Source organism: Dermochelys coriacea, chromosome 1, assembly GCF_009764565.3.
Source record: "Dermochelys coriacea isolate rDerCor1 chromosome 1, rDerCor1.pri.v4, whole genome shotgun sequence".
Classification (NCBI taxonomy): domain Eukaryota; kingdom Metazoa; phylum Chordata; order Testudines; family Dermochelyidae; genus Dermochelys; species Dermochelys coriacea.
Genome location: NC_050068.2, coordinates 78455619 through 78469836, shown reverse-complemented (window position 1 = coordinate 78469836; position 14218 = coordinate 78455619). Strand labels below are relative to the sequence as shown.

At 41.4% G+C, this 14218-nt stretch overlaps 1 protein-coding gene and 1 pseudogene across 10 annotated transcripts in view; both read left to right on the top strand.

Annotated features, from left to right (window-relative positions):
- KLF12 (Kruppel like factor 12) overlaps positions 1-14218 on the top strand; it is a 361876-nt gene that overhangs the window by 336286 nt on the left and 11372 nt on the right. The gene's annotated exons all lie outside the window — the stretch shown is intronic.
- LOC119860685 lies at positions 9744-10165 on the top strand (annotated as a pseudogene).

Sequence of the window (14218 nt, the reverse complement as noted above, 5' to 3'; positions counted from 1 at the left end):
GGGGCAGGGGGTTGAGATGTGTTGGGGGTGAGGGCTCTGGCTAGGGGTGCAGGCTCTGAGGTGGGGCTGGGTATGAGAGGTCAGGGGTGCAGGAGGGTGCTCTGGGCTGGGACCAAGGGGTTCGGAGGATGGGAGGGGGATTAGGGCTGGGGCAGGGGATTGGGGAGGGGTGCAGGCTCTGGGCAGTGCTTACCTCAAGCAGACAGTCAACGGCCCAGTTGCTGACCAGAGCTGTCAGGATCCCTTTTCAACCATGTGTTCTGGTCAAAAACCGGACACCTGGTCACCCTATGAGGCACCTCGCTACCACTGGCCCTTAGCGCAAGGAAGTCTTGTCTGTGTCTGTTGTGGGTCCACTAGTCCCGGGCAACACGAGCACTCCCTTCTAGGCCTGTTCAGGCCCCACTCTCTATACAAGTTAGCGATAGGCACACTCCAGACCCTGAGCCCTCTGATTGTTGACCTGAAGTGTCCAGCCTCAGGTCTACTGGACAAAGCTTTGCTGCTTACAAAGAAGCAGTACACCCATCTTACAATTTCACATCAGATCACCGTTCTGCTTGACACACAGCACTTAGATGTGTTTCTAGTGAAAGCAAGTAAAAGTTTATTTAACCAAGTTTAGAGACAAGTGACAGCAAGCAGAAATATTGGAAAGAAATGGTTACATATAAAATAAAATCAGAACACACATTCTAGAATCTAGACTGACAACTAGCTTTCCTGTTTTATAGAGCCCTGCTCACCCAAAGTTCTTCCAACCATTTACAGCCAGGCTTGGTTGTGATCCATTCATCAGACATTCATGTCAGCTTGCCTCCTTGATGAAAGATCCTGGGTGTCTTTGCATCCCCAGATATATCAGAACAATCCATTGCCCCTTATTCATAAGCAAGACATCCCCCTGCTGGTTGTTTTTTCCTGAGTACTCCTTTCTTGTAGATTTCAGTCTCTTAGTCAGCAGCTGGCTCGCTATGCAAATAAGACTACATTGTGGGGTACATAATAGACAATGTCCAGAGAGGTAGATAAGCGTCTGTTACCCCCTGCTTGAAAGGAACCTGTCCAAGGTATGTCACCTCCTGGTTACCTGCCTTAAGAACATAATTATCAGTACAGACAAATAAATATTAAATATTATCAGTTCATACATTTCACAATGACTGTGATGAGCAGTAGGCTACTGGGTCTTGGCAGAGATCTCACAAGCCACCCTTTCATGAATTATTACACATATATCTGATACAGGGGACCTCTAAAATCCTGTGCACCCTCTGTGCCCTCTGTCAGTTGTCATCAAGAAGTCACTGGGTCAGAGACACTGTGCTCATAATTTTTGCCTTCTTTTCAGGTAAATCTTATAGTACTTTGATGGAGAAATTTTCAATTTACATTGGTTAATATTTAACTTTACAGATTTTTTTTATTTTTTTATTTTTCATTAATATAATAGCAATGAGCAATAAGGTCAAATAGGTGTCTGAACCTTGGAGGGCGGGGGTGAGGGTGTATTATTGATCAATAGCATCACTCAGATTTGAGAGTAAATACCTATAGCCTTAGACATAATGAAAGCCATTTTTCAGTGTTGGGCTCTTCACCACTGTTGTGTGGAGACACTAAACTTTTCAGCTATGCATTTGTGTACCTGAGAAAGTGCCAGTGTTTCCTGTGACAGAAGTTGTTCCTTTTCAGCTGGTTTGAAATGCCAGCCAAGTAGAGAGAGGGCTAGTGAATACATGGGTGTTTTGTTTAGTCTGTGCTTTTTCAAACTTTGCATTCCTCTCATTCACTGTTGCTCCATATATTATTTTAATATGAAAGGACACCTGTCATTAGTCTTTGTTCAGATTTTCCTTTCAGCGTTTCAGAGCAGACTTAAGAAATAGGAGGTACCAAAAAAGTTATTTTTGCTCTATAGGTTTTAATACTCCATTTACTACCTGTTGTTTTTTTTTTAAGAATTGTAAATGCCTTTTGCCAGCTGTACATGACAGAAATATATTTATTGGCTTGTAATCCCTTCTTTAGACAAATATTAAGAGGAAGCATCATCCTTTAGATAATCTGTTTGGATTTGGTTTTAGTTTTGTAGAGTTTTGGTCTAGTCTAAAATTAACAGATCTTTTTTCCCACTCCTTCCCCCATGCATGTCTTGCCTGCTCCCTTAGCTCCAGTCTGGAAGCCCTTCATGTGAATATACCAATGGGTTTAAAGGGCTGCAAGACCAGGCCCATATCCTGGGCTAGAAAATTGGAAATTTAAATAAACAAAACCAATAAATTTATAAATTACTGTATTTTAAATAAAATAAGAAGTTATATTTGTCTTGGGTTTATTTTTATTTGTTAAGAAAGACTTTCTAAAATTTAGTGCCAGATTCAATAAACAGTAGAGTTTTTCACTGTGGAAACCAGTGCATCTCATGGAAGTCCTCACTTGTAGGCTTCTGGTTCTTTCTTCACGCTGCTGCAGCATGGAAGACAGCCAAATTCTTCTATTGAACTGGGCTCTTAGAGCCTGATCCTGTTCCTATTGGAGTCAGTGGCTTCAATGTCATAGGATAGGGCCCATAATATTTAAAAATTAGGCATCAGATAGCTCATGAAATTGACAATGGGCTATGGGGACTGACTTCCCGGTTCTACTGCATCCCGGGTAGATAGCATCTAATAGCCTGATAGGGTACATCTACACTGCGATAAAAGACTCACATGACAGCCATGGCTGGCCCGGGTCAGCTGACTTGGACTGATAGGGCTCAGGCTGCTGGGCTATGAAATTGCAGTGTAGACATTCAGGCTCGGGCTGGAACTCCGGCTTTGGGACCCTCTTCCTCACGCAGGTGTCTCAGAACCTGGGCTCAGCCCAAGTCTGTACATCTTCACTGCAGCTTTATAGCCCTGCAGCCCGAGCCCCATGAACTTGAGTCAGCTGACCCAGGCCATCTGTAGGTCTTTTACTGAAGCGTAGACATACCCATAGCCTGGGTGTAATGAGATGGATCTCTTAGTCCAGTTCCTCATGGGCAACAGTCCACATCAGAAAAAGCTAGTACTTCCAATTCTCATCATATGACCTCTCTGCAGACAACTAAATTATTTCATTAATCTGGAGCTGTTTGTGAGCACTAAATTCACCTTAAGCCCACACAAAACAAGGGAATAATTATTCTGCATTGCAAGTCTGATATGGTGCCAACATGGAAAAGTGCCCATACTTACTCCAAAGCACTTTGTTGGGAATGATGTAGGAAAGTGAGTCTAATTTTATCTGTGATTGCTCTTGTCTCTAGGTTATGAAAAATATTTGCAGCAATGCCTCTTGACTTTGTAAATATGAAATGCATAGGGGTTTTGTCTGTGCATGGCACAAGGAAATACTGATTTTTGTTATGCAGAATAAAATCTTCTGTAATTTATCACGTAATATTTTACCTTCCAGTTCTTACCTACAGTTCTTACAAATTCTCATGGCCAGATTGTAGTCCAGGATGCACAGCCACAAAGCAGCATAAAGGACAGTAAAACCCCTCCACTCTTACACACACCCATGGGTATGTCTACACTGTAATTAAACACTTGCTGCTGACACATGTCTGCTGACTCTGGCTCGCTGGACTTGGGCTACAGGGCTGTTTAATTGTGATGTAGACATTTGAGCTCCAGCTGGAGCCCAGACTCTGGGACCCTTCCCCCTCACACAGTGTACATCAGAGATGCCATGGCTGTCATACAAATGATGGCTGGAGACAAATTCCAAACCTCTGATGTACTAGGGGCAGGTCCTGAAAGGACCTGACAAAGCTAATTCTGTAAGTGAAGTCTTTGACAGATATGAGAATAGTAACTCTGTGAAAACTGCAGAAAGACAATGCCGGACTGGATATAAGGTTGGATGCAAGAAATACTAGATGATTGGTGGATGCCCTTGTGCCTCCATGGAAAAAGTTTCTAAAAGTGATGTCCAACAAGAAATCACTTGTAAAATTCCTCTGTGAATATCTCATTCCAAATGCACGTGAGAGTGTAAGAACACACCCAACACAAACACTCCTTGCTGGAGGCTTTTCCAGTGGGGAAGTAGCAAAGTCCATCACCAATAGAGGTGCTGAAGAAGCCCAAGACTTGCATAGTACTCAGGAGGAAGTGGACACAAGGATGCTTCTGAATGTTGTATATGCAGCCTGGCTTTTGGGTCTTTTGGTGTCAAAGGAATCATAGTAATTAGGTCACCTGATAGAGATATTTTGGTCCTTGCTATTCACTACTTTCCAAAAATGGAACACATAGGTAGCATGTGGATTGAAACAGGCACCATTATTACCAGCACAACTGACAAGGGTCGCTTTATATCTGTGTGTGCAATTTGTGATGTATGCACTTGTGACTTCAGCAACACACTTCCTGCGGTACACACATTAACAGGATATGACTCTGTGTCACCCCTATTGGGGGCAGGGGGAAGTAATGTGCGTTTAATGTTGTCGAAACAAAGGTATCTTACCACTTCAGAGATCTTGCCAAATTGGGAGAGAGTGATGGACAAACTGCAATTTCTGCAGCAAGGAAGTTGGTAGCGGTGCTGTATGACAAGAGTGAGAAAGAAAAGGATACCCACAGAGGCCAGAATTGCTTGCCTCTCAATCTAGCCATCAAAAGGGACAAGTCACTGGCCAAACTCCCCCCATGTGATGACAGTTGAAGAACATGTCAAAAGAGCATCATGAGCAAGCCAAGATTTAAATGCCTTTGTACATAGGTAAACCAGATACTGGATCACCATTGCAATAACTTCCTGTGTTCCTTTAGGGTCCAATGGTACCTTAACTTCTACAAGATCATATTTGTGCCTATACCAGTAGGTGTCACTGCACAAGAAACTGAGTCTATAGTTGGAACAATCTTCCCTGCACACAGTGTGCATCCAAGGCAATGAAGACTGCGGTAACTCTCAACAGAGATCATAAAGATGAACACAGTGATGATAATGATGTTGACTAGAAATGTCACCGGTGCTTTTACATTTCAATAATACCTGTATAAATTTATTATTAGTGTTTGTTGTTGTGGTGCATGGAGGTCACAAAGAAATTAAATTTTATGTCTTGAAATATACATAGGGTCATTAACATAACAAATGAATGCAAATATTTCAAAGTAGTCATTTTAATGTGTTAATGGTGTCATTGTTTATTCCCATTTCTACGGTAATGGCGCCACTTGACAGCGCCACATGATTCTTCATCTTAAAGTAGATGTAATAAGCTTTCAAATGATGCATGATGTGCATATGTGTAGAGTGAGTACACTTAGTCATTCAAATTGGTGGTGTCTGCCACTGGCCTATTTAATGAGACTGTGAACAACTTGGGACAGCGCCCATCTCATTGTTCTGTATTTGTACAGCACCTAGCACAGTGAGGTCCTGGTCCATGGCTAGAGCTCCTAGGTGCTACCACAACATATATAATAAGTATTGTAGTTTAACATCTTGAAGAGACTTGCCTGGCTGGGATCTGATTCTGCAAATGCTACTGGGAGTGTTGCAAGATCAAGCCCTTGTAAATTTTAGAAGATTGCATTTATTGCCAGGCACAAGTACCACTTCCATTCTGTGAACACCTTGAATTCTCTAGAAAAGTGTATTTTCTTCTGCAAAACTTTTGAAACCTTTATAACTTTATTATTACCTTTGATTTAATAATTATTGTCACTCACATTAGTGTTTGCTGGTGCTTAACACATAGTAATGTGATTGGCACTGTGCAATAGGTAAAAGATAAAGAATCCCTGTCCCAAAGAGTTAAGACTAGCTGTCTGTCTTAGAGTATTATATAGGTCCTATCAACATAGTGAGGCACAAACCTGAAGAGTCAAAGTAAAGCAGTGATGGTGCAGGGTTTTGGTTTTATTCCCCTCTCCATTCTTCTGATACAGACACAGTAAGTTGGGTATAACTTTGTGCATTTATTTTCCCACATTATTAACTGGCTTCTTGTGAGCAAGGCAGAAGAAGAGATTTTTTAGGACAGTTTGAAGGAGAGAAGGGTGGTGAGTTGGCAAATGAGAACAAGCTGGTCATTGTATGCATAGAGGACAGTGTGAAACCATGCACAAAGACAGAAGGCAGTAAATATGAATGATTGTGAAGTGGAGGGGACACAGTGGATATAATAACAAGTAAGAGCCATGCTATAGACCAGGGCAGAGTAATACAGATGAGAGCAAGAGCTATATGTAGAAGGAACATGTAAAGATAAGGAAACATAAAAGTAATTGACAGGTTTCAGAGTAGCGGCCGTGTTAGTCTGTATTTGCAAAAAGAAAAGGAGTCTCTAAGGTGCCACGAATACTCCTTTTCTTTTTGCATAAAAGTAATTGACTTTGAATTGAATTATCAGTGACTGAGAATATAAATAATAGCAAATAAGAATTGTCAAAAGCATCATGAAATTCCCTCTGTTCTATTGGATGTAGATTTTATACTTACTTTTAATTGGGGAAACTGTTTTATTCCAATTTGCACATGGAGAAACTGATTCCCTTTCCCAAGGTCACACACAGAGTTAGTGTCAGAACAAGGAACAGAACCCTGAATACTAAGTCGTATGCCCCAGCTGATTATGCTAGATTATGCTCCATCTCAGTTTTATAATTTAGTTTCCCAAACTTGCTCAACTGATATAAAACATGCCCATTGTCCAAGAGAGATGTTGTTGTCATGCTGTCTGGAGTGGCTCACAACCATGAGTGCCTACCTTAGGGCAGACTGTCAAAAACAGGACAGATACCCCAAACTGGGGTGTGTTCTGTAATTAGATTTCACCAAGCCAGTAAAAATTGTGAACTCCCGAATCACTATAACCATCGTACCATGAAGTCACAGACAGTCCCCTTAGACTCTCCAGTCTATCTTACCACCAGGACAAACTGGACTTTCTGATAAATGGTTATTTACTCTGAAATCACACAGTGGCCAGGAAAAAGAAAAGGAGTACTTGTGGCACCTTAGAGACTAACAAATTTATTTGAGCATAAGCTTTCGTGAGCTACAGCTCACTTCATCGGATGCATGCGGTGGAAAATACAGGGGGAGATTTTATATACACAGAGAACAGGAAACAATGAGTGTTACCATACACACTTTAACAAGAGTGATCAGGTAAGGTGAGCTATTACCAGCAGGAGAGAGAGAAAAAAAAACCAAACCTTTTGTAGTGATAATCAAGGTGGGCCATTTCCAGCAGTAGACAACAACTGAGGAACAGTAGGGGGCGGAAATAAACATGGGGAAATAGTTTGACTTTGTGTAATGACACATCCACTCCCAGTCTTTATTCAAGCCTAAGTTAATTTGTATCCAGTTTGCAAATTAATTCCAATTCAGCAGTCTCTCATTGGAGTCTGTTTTTGAAGTTTTTTTGTTGAAGAATTGCCACTTTTAGGTCTGTAATCAAGTGACCAGAGAGACTGAAGTGTTCTCTGACTGGTTTTTGAATGTTATAATTCTTGACGTCTGATTTGTGTCCATTTATTCTTTTATGTAGAGACTGTCCAGTTTGGCCAATGTACATGGCAGAGGGGCATTTCTGGCACTGCTGGCACATGATGGCATATATCATCTACCAATGTGGCCCACCTTGATTATCACTACAAAAGGTGGTGGTGTTTTTTCTCTCCTGCTGGTAATAGCTCATCTTACCTGATCACTCTCGTTACAGTGTGTATAGTAACACCCATTGTTTCACGATCTCTGTGTATATAAAATCTCCCCCCTGTATTTTCCACTGCATGTATCCGATGAAGTGAGCTGTAGCTCATGAAAGCTTATGCTCAAATAAATTTGTTACTCGCTAAGGTGCCACAAGTCCTCCCTTTCTTTTTGCGGATACAGACTAACACGGCTGCTACTCTGAAACAATGGTCAGGTTGCTTCCAGTCTCAGGATACCAGACACTTACCCTAGATTGGTACCCTAGATCTTAAACCCAAGGAAAAAAAACACCTATAGCCAATCCTGTAATAAAGTATCTAAAGGTTTATTGACTAGGAAAAAGAAATAAGAGTTATTTACAGATTAAAGCAAGCAAAGATATACACACAGATGAGTTATCATCTATATCCTAAGAATGACAGAGTTGTTGTGATCCATCAATTCAAAGTGTTCTTGTGGCTGCAGTTTGGTATCTCTGACCTTGTCAGAGCTCAAACAGCCAAAAAGAGAGAGATGGAAAATTTCCCTGTGTCTCTGTTTTATTTCCTTCATTCAGCTTCCAAGTCCACAGGACAAGCTTCCTTGCACGTACCATTTTCTAGGTGTGATAGGGCCATAAACCAGTCCTTTGTATTGCAATGTTCCTTGGTGGCCTATCTGATTTTGATAGTCCTTCTGGATGGGTGGGAGGGGGAGACGATTACTGTGCCTAAGTTCACAAGTTCAGAGCAAACATTTTCAAAGTTATAAAGCAAAACTTACATATTTCCTTACAGCATGGAATGCAGACATTGCAAATTACATTAATGCCTGGATCAACTTGCAATCATTTCATAGAGTCTAAACATTAAATACATTCTTATAAGACTAATACCTTTTTTGAGCAAAAATAAGGTAAGGTGAACTGGCCTGATCTCCAGCTATGAGTTTGTTAGTTCTTAGCTAATGCCTGCGGTCCTGGCAAGAGCTAGCATCTGGCCTGCCAGCGTCACAGCTGTATTTGCATATCTTACTAGTACCGAGATATAAAAGGCAAATTCAGTAACTTCACCAAAGACATATAGTGAGTCACGGGCTCAGACCAAGTACACAGATTCTAAATTTGTCTTCTAAAACATTTCCTTAAAATGTATTGAATCTTAGTGCTGCAATGATATTCAAGGTCTTGTAGAGTAAGTGAGTGAAGGTCTGAGCACCGGGAATCAGGATCTGAGATCTGTAAGTTTAATTCTGCCATTCATTGTTTCTGGGGCCTTGAGAAAGTCACTTAAGCTCTCTGCCTCAGTTTCCTTATCTGCAAAATAAAGATAATAATACTGACCTCCCAGGTCTGTGATGACGCCTGATTATTGTAAAGCAATAATCATTTTTAACAAAAGGTTTATAAAGCACTTTGAAGAAGGAAAATGCTTTAAGTGCTGTTATTTTTCATTAAAAATTCAAAACTTTTTGATGCTACTCTTTAAAATTAATTTGCATAAAACTTAAACGACGTCATTTTTTTGCCTTTATACTGCTTCTACAATCTGTTGTCTTCCTCTGGGAGTGCCTAAGGCTGCTAATTGTACAATGGCCATTTTGTTGTAAAGAGATTTTTGAACTGTTCAAACACTGAACATTTGTTGGGTTCACTCCCAAACTTAGTCATCTGTTGTCACTGTCAATTTGTGAATCCCAGCCCAACCCCTGTGTCAGTTTGGTTTGGTAGGACTGTACTCTCTCCTTCGGAATTAATTTGTTGGTGATATAGGCACTGTTGCCAAATGACACAGGTACTGCACGCTGGGCATTTTGTTACGATTATACTGCAGCAATAACTTCTTAAACAGTGAGAAGTAATTGTAAGGCTTTGCCATGGATTTTCAATATGGCCCCGATCCTGAAAACACTTACACACATGTGTAACTTTACTCACATGAGTAAGCCAGGGGAAACAATCCTGTGTCTGGCCCCTTCCCACCATTCCTGCAGTTGTATGTTTGATGCTGTCTCAGCTGAGGCCTGTGGGCTTGCTGACCAAATGACAGAAGAGCAGATTGAGAATTCAAAGAAGCCTTTTCACTATTAGACAAAAATGGCAATGGCTATAACAGCAAAGGAATTGGTGGCAGTGATGTGGTCATTTGATCAAAACCAAACAGAAACTGAATTATAGGATATGATCCTTGAATTAGATGCCCTGATGGCAATGCAATAATTGATGTTCCAGAATTTCTGACAACAAAGGCAGGAAAAATGAAAGATACAAGCGTGTGAAGAAGACATTAGAGAAGCATTCTGTGTGTTTGATAAGGATGTCAATGGTTATATTACCGCTGCAAAACTTCATCGTGTGATGATAAATTTTGGAGAAAAGCTAGCAGATGATGAGATAATTAGGGAAGCAGACATAGATAATGATGGTCAAGTAAATGACCAACAATTTGTACAAATGATGACAGCAAAGTGAATACATCATATAGAATGTGTTAATTTTTGTACAAAGTAGTTTAATTGCCTTTTCTCTATTGATAATTTATCTATAAAAGCTTTTTCCCTTACTGACAAAAGATTATGCATGCACAGTAATTAGAACTCCATTCAGGAGTGACAAAAGATCCCTAAAAGTGGGAGGGCCAACGGTGCTCAAGCATGGGCTCTGCCCCGTGCCACACCTTCCCCCGTCCCTGTCCTTGTCCCTGCTCCGCCCCTTCTTCCCAAGGTGTCGTCCCTTTTCCATGAGGCCCCCCCCCACACTGCCCATTCCCCTGAGCCCCACCCTCGCGCTGTCTCTTTCCTCGAGGCCCCACCCCATGCTGTCCCTTCTCCTCAAGCCCCTGCCCTTGCACAGCCCCTCTCCTTGCTCCCACATCGCCTCTTCCCCCCAGGACCCTGCTCCCCTCTCGCTCCTCTCTGCCCTCCCTCCCCTGTTGCTTGTTCTTATGGCCAGTAAAAATGGGGGGAGGCATGCCCCCTGGCTTCCCCAATTCTGACACCCTGGACTCTATTCCTCCATGTCTTTTTCTCCCTTTACATTACTGTCATTGTTCTGATAAATTTTTGGAACATTGATCAAATATCAAATCTTGCAAATGGCTTACTCTGGATATATAAGCCCTTCTGCACATCACAAAGTGCAGCTGGTCAAATGAGGGAACATCTGGGTTACACCAATTAAAGTAGGTTTCTTTAGGAAAGTTTGCATACTGTTGAAATATGGTGTCTAAATTGTGTGTGGACTATTGAAAGTCAACAATATGAAACTTCAAAGCTGCACTATTATTAAATAATGTATTATCCAGGTACTTGTACGCTATTTGTTTGTGTGTGTGGGGGGGGGGGTTTGTTTGGGTTTTTTGTACTATTGGTCCTGTACTAGAAAACATTTTCTCCTATTGTAACTATGCTTTTTAAACTTCGTTGGGCCACTTGTTTTCTAAAGAATCTGCTTATGACACAATTTGCCTCAAATCCTTCTGAAGTGGTATATTTATTTTAAAAAAAAATAATTACAGTTACTCACACTTTACTCCAACAGCACTGCTCACATCAGCCTTGTTACAGATATGCATGTTTGTAGGACTTAGGTCCATGTTTGTCTGGGTTTTTTTTAACTTTCTAGGGGCTAGATCCTTAGGTCCTTACTCAAGGAATACTCCCACTGATAGCAGTTAAAGTACTGCCTGAGTAAGAACTGTATAAATATTCCAAAAGATTACTCTAGTTTAGTGGGGCTGGACAAGTGGAGATTCTGCCGCTACTTCTGTGATAAACTGGTAGTAGACCTACTTCAGTTGCATCATTCTACACAACAGATTATGTTCTCTGGGGTAAATTTAGGCCTCAATTAAATCTGCGCAACTCTACTCAAGCCAGTTAGGTTACATGGGTCTAAGAGGGAAGAATTTAGTCCCCTGTTTTAAAACTCTTCTCTTTCAAATCAGACTTAATTTTCAGGTGTTTTGATTATTTATTTTTTTCTTATCAAAAACAGAATTTTATCATTTGGCAATTTTACAAATCATAAAAGTTACAGGTAGAAAAGACCTAGGTGATGCAGCCCATCTTACTGCCAGTTCATATTGTTCCCTACAGCATGTTTTCTAGTGCATTCAGTCTAATTTTTAAAATGTATATTATCATCAGTCTTTCAAAATTATGAATAGTGTTATAAGAAGGGTCCACAGAAGAATGGTGAAAAGGATGAGATGCATGGGAAGATTTCCATGCAACAAGAGATTGAAAAAATTGGGACTGTTTAGTGTAGAGAGGAGGCAAATAAGACAGGACATGACACCAGTGTATAAAACTATGAATAGGATAGAGAAGTCCATCCAGGAATCCTGGCTTATCCTTTCTTATCATATAAGAACAAAGGAAATCCAATGACACTGAAAGGCAACATGTTTAAATTGAAAATTGGGATTTTTCCCCCACAATGGAAATTACTCTGTAGAACTCATTGACGCAGTTGATCATTGATTCCAAAAGCGCAGGAAGTTGATATATTATGGCTGTCAAGTGATTTAAAAAATTAATTTTGATTAATCGCAGTTTTCATCTCACTGTTAAATAATAATAGAATGCCATTTACTTAAATATTTTTGATGTTTTCTGTATTTTCAAATATAAGCTCGGGGCTGGGGGATCTGGGCTTCAGACTTGCTCAGGGTTTCAGCCTCCCATGGGGCACCAGCCTCCAGTCTTCAGCCCCCCCACCAGCCGTGGAGCTCCAGGCTGGGGTTTCAGCCCTCCTACTACCTACAAATCTTCTGAGGCTTCAGCCCCTCTGCTTCCCACAGAGCTCTGGGCTGGGTCTTCAGCTCCTCACGGCACCCTGGACTGGGGCTTCAGTCCTCCTACTACCTCCAGAGCTAGGACTTCAGGCCCCCTGCCACCCATGGAGCTCTGGGCTTGGGGCTTCAGCCTCCCTGCTGCCTCTGGAGCTGCACGCTGGGGCTTCGGGCTGCCTACGGATCTCTGGGCTGGGACTTCAATGTCCCCTCCACCAACACCACCGCCTTTGGAGCTCCAGGCTGAAGCTTCAGCCCCCTTGCCGCCGATGCCTCCCTCCCCACCCAGAGGTATGCGATTAATGTGCTAAAAAATTAACACGTTAATTTTGTTTTCAGTTAATCACAGGCGATCAATTGACAGCCTTAATATATATATATTTTCATATGGATTATTAGAACAGTCACAATTAAAATACATAAAACCTCTTTTTACAGGACATAAGCCAACCACTAACTGTCTGAGGGTAGAAAGAAATTTCCCCAAAGGCAGGTTATTCCATAATTGTCTACAGGGGAATTGAAACATTTGACAGCAATCCCTGTTCCTGGGAAAAGCTTCAGTAGAAAATCACATCAGTATTGCAAGGGAGAGTCCATATGACAAAGAGATCCCTTTTATGCCAGGGGCTCTCCCCTGTTCACAGAATTTCATGAAATAACTATTTTAGGGTATCTGAGTATCTGTGAATGGGGAGAGAGAGGAAGCACTTTCCTTAGGTGATTGATCTTATGGAAGTGGTCAGGTTAGATGGGAGGAAAGTAATTGCTTAGGGATTCCAGGGGCTGGGAAATAGCTGAGGATAGGAGATAGGTTGGGAAAAGATAAAAGCTAGATTTTGGCTAAATGATTGAGCATTGTGCTCCTTATTCAGTACATGCTTAACATGAAGTCAGTGGGACTTAAGCATGTGCTTAAGTATGTGGTTAAGTATGTTCTGAAGTGCTTTGCTCTAAGAGTAAGATGGGTGGGGAGAGATAAATCATTTAATAACAATAATTAAGGTACTTGGGAGGGTAGCATCTGGACTAGGGCAAGGGATGTTTTGGACAGATGTTAAAAATATTTGTGTTATTAATAGAAAGTAGAAATGACTAGTTCCATTTTGGATTTGAGTCATACCTGCAACTTATTAAACGTAATTAACCTCTCCAAACAATAGTAGAGTTATTTTGGACAAGAAAATCGACATTACTGACTAGAGGCTTCTCCTCCCACAACGGTCCTTTTTCAGTCCTGCCTAATCCATATAAGCCATACATCGCACGATAGTAGTCATGCTGCAGAACTCCACCAGCCACTTCTCTAGGACTAAAAGTGCACTCTCATCAAGGTGCCTTACTTTTGCTCATATTTTCTTACCTTTCATATTTCAATACAAAAACCAGGAAGCCCAAAGGTGGAACAGGACATTAGGGACCAGGTCATCCCAGCCCAATAGAGGAAAAATGTTGCAGCTTCATTGCTTTTTTTAAACTCCATTGATTCACAGGGATGCACCAACATACCCTCTGTGGCTCAGGTTTCTTCCTCCTTTTCCTATCCTCTCTTTTTTCTTCCATTCCTACCCAGTTAGTCAAAGAGGAACAGGGCGATTCCAGGCTCATCCCCAGTTCCAGTTTTTCCAGGGCTGAGCAGGCCGAATTTAACGGGAAGGAAGACTGGCTGCTGCAGCTGGAGTACTCCAGCTCAGTGCCACAGATCCACCTCCTTCCACATCTTCCACATA